This window comes from Pholis gunnellus, assembly GCF_910591455.1.
Source record: "Pholis gunnellus genome assembly, chromosome: 24".
Taxonomy (NCBI): Eukaryota; Metazoa; Chordata; class Actinopteri; order Perciformes; family Pholidae; genus Pholis; species Pholis gunnellus.
In genome coordinates this window covers 2,795,985-2,799,223 of record NC_136551.1, presented here as the reverse complement: position 1 = coordinate 2,799,223, position 3,239 = coordinate 2,795,985, and the positions used below count along the sequence as shown (strand labels likewise).

The following is a 3,239-nucleotide window of genomic DNA, read 5'->3' as shown; positions in this document are numbered from 1 at the left end:
GTGACTGGAGGTTATGAGTTTGTACCTTCAGTAGTGCGTTACATGTTTAGGTCAACCAGTCAAAACAGAGGAGACAAATATGCAATGAAAAACACACACATGGGTGTCAGATCAGATAGTGCAAAGTGATGGACGACTGCTTAGAAGACAGGAGGTTGTGGGTTCAATCCTTATGTGGTGCAGTGGCTTTTGAGGTCTAACAGCCAAAGGAAGAAGTCAAATATACCAAGAGAACAGTTCAAAGCGTGAGTGACTTGATGGTGTTGTGACACAGTTCCCGGTTTGGATCCCGGGTTCGCGGGTTCGCTCCTCCTGTGAGGACGTCAATGTCCACTACCCCGGTTGAGTCGAGACGTCCGTCTCCTCCCGGGTTTTCAGAGAAGTGAACGGAGAGGGTTATGGAAGTTTTGTTTATTGAAAAGTCAGCTGCACAGCAAATTTCCAACTTTTCAACCACCCCCCACTCTCTCATTTTAGATCTCAGAGCAACCGCACAGCAGCAGAAGACGACGGGGTTTCTGCTCTTCATCCACGTCAAGACGACGACGTGGATGAAGAGCAGAAACCCCGTCGTCCTCAGGTCTGGAAAGTCTGCACTCATCTGAGGACAAAAGAAGAGAAGACAACATTAGAAATGACATCACATACATGTATTATTACTACTGCAAAAGTTATCAACGTTTTATATCAGTACATTTTTATGGCAAACTATATTATGACTATTAAAAACATGACATTTTCAATGAATACAATGACATTTTTATGACGGACTATGTTGATTTTTTTAATAACATACAATACAATTTTAATTTGAGGACTTTTTACGATTTTTTACCATATTTGAATGAGATATTATACCAAAATCTTTACAACATACAATACATTGCCATTTATTTATGATATACTATACTCTTACTTTTTATGAAAATCTTTATGACATACTATACTTTGCCTTTTTGTGATTTTAAATGATATACACTTTACCATTACTTTTTTGTGACACACTATCAAATCTCTTGACATTTTTGAAAGAAATATTTCATAACATTCTATGTAATTCCCCTGGTTTCATTCTACACAAACTATTATTAAAAAAGGCAAAAATGCAATTAAAACATTTAAAAGATCAAGATGAAGAGAAGATTTTGCTTTACTGGTGTTTCCTTACTCTGCAGGTTGGTCCAGCATCCTCTGATTGTCTTGGACTTCGTCTCGGAGGCGGCTGAGCAGCTTCTCCAGCTGCTACTCCAGCACTTTCTGGAGGATGGAGACACAAACAACACATCACAGACACACAACCGTTCATATATAAGAAGCATGTGTTTCGACTGTTGCGGTTTACAGCCGTGTACAGATGGTGGTTTGTTTCTCAGGTCCATCTCTCCTCACCTTGATGTCCTCGTTTCCATCCAGTCTGCTGCTCCTCGCCCCACACCTTGAGTCTTCTCTCTGAGAACCAACAGAAGAAGACAAATAAAATGGGCTGTAATGTCAGCTTGAGGTATTCTGAAGTCCGCCTCAGTCCACAGGGAGGCTGTCACGGTAGACGAGCGATCGATCAATATCGTGTCTTGTGATCGCAGCCAGCTAGAGAGACCAGATTCTACTGTGCATGTGTTGAACCCCCACGATAGATTGACATCCCCTCTTAACTCCCCTTAGCTGGCCTACAAAAACGCGTCATCCCTGCAACACTCTATTATTCCATATCATTTATGAAGTACGCCCTCTAGTGTTCAACGCTAGGAAGTGCATCTCTGTGGATGGTTAGAAAGCCAACTCGAAATAAGAAAACAAATATTAAACCGTCCAACTTTTCACTTGCAAACAAACGGAAATATATAACTGTATCCAATAATCAAGACGAAATTAGCATAACATGCAAATATACCGTACATTATCACACAGCAAGATAGTCCACACACAGTCCACAGGTGCCTTGATTAAGGTTAGCATCACCTCTGACAACAACAGCAGAACGACTATAACCAAAAGCCCCTGAATGTCATCGTAACTCACAGGTAACGTTAGCTGCAGGTCTCCCGTTTCCTCTGGTCCTCCATTCACAAACTGTCGACACGCGAGCAGTGACCGCTCAGGTTGTTGTCAGCCATCTTGGATGCGTCATCAGGTGAGCTCGTCCACCTGAGCTAAATAGTGATGACCTCACAGGAAGAGCGCGTCATTCATTACGTCGCCAAAAAAACTTGAACGTGTCACTCTTAATGTACACTTTTACTGTTACTGACTTCTCCACGGTTAGAAATGGACAGAAAGCTGAACAACATTGTAAACAATATCCATTTATTTAGATATTTTAGAAATATTCTGATATACTGTATAGCTTTATTCTAACTTTGCACAAAGAAGACATCATTTGACGAACACATTACATTTAAAGGGAACTCAGATTCAACAGTTCAATGGCCCAAAGACTTAAAACCTTGACATGTGTGGTACAGTGTGTTTCTATGGATTTGAGATAGATATGTTTTAAACTGTGCAAAAATAAAACAGATCATTTCTTAGGTGGACATGGATACAGAGGACAGGACAAGAATGCATAACAGGAACATTTTCTCACTGCATTTCCATTTTGGGTCATAAGGTAGAAACAGGGGAGTAAAGTGTGCTTTTATTAAGAATACACTTTGAATATTTGTTGAATAAACTGCATTAAGACACCTCCATAGAGGCTGCATAAGTAAAACTTATAAGAATAATTGTTTGAAATATTCAATCAACCGTCTTAAATTAAATACAGAATATGTTTGAAAAAATAGTTATATTATCTTTTCCTCTTTTGGTGTGGATTAAATCAAAACCACACAGCACTTGAAGCTGCTCCATTGTTATATGAAAGAATTAAAAGAATAAAGTCCCATGAATGCAAATGTTTCTTAAGCCCTTTATTGATCGGTAACCAGGGTGAGGACAACAGCGTATAAAGATTGTGGAATTTAAGAAACTAGTTTACTTAAACAATGAAGCTGCTTGCAGTTAAATTACCAATTCATTTCCTTTGCTGTGTGATGATGCACTGTATAGTATTCATGCATGATTCTGTCATTGCCTAACATTACCAACTGCTTAAATACTGCTATAAACACAATGATCTCGTTACATGTGTAAAACAGAGGTGAGACTTGTGGACAGATGTACATAATATAGCGCATGTTGGAGAGTTTTGAGTGTATTTCAGTGCTAAAGACTGAAAAAACATGACTAACGTAGAATAA

At 39.2% G+C, this 3,239-nt stretch overlaps 1 long non-coding RNA gene across 1 annotated transcript; it reads right to left on the bottom strand.

Moving 5' to 3' along the window:
• Positions 1–589: 589 nt before the first annotated feature.
• On the bottom strand, positions 590–2,112 carry LOC306715167. Its single transcript, XR_013767660.1, has 4 exons — positions 2,020–2,112; positions 1,390–1,449; positions 1,169–1,257; positions 590–601 (listed from the first exon to the last, which is right to left on the bottom strand). It is a non-coding gene; the product is annotated as an uncharacterized lncRNA (long non-coding RNA).
• Positions 2,113–3,239: the final 1,127 nt, after the last annotated feature.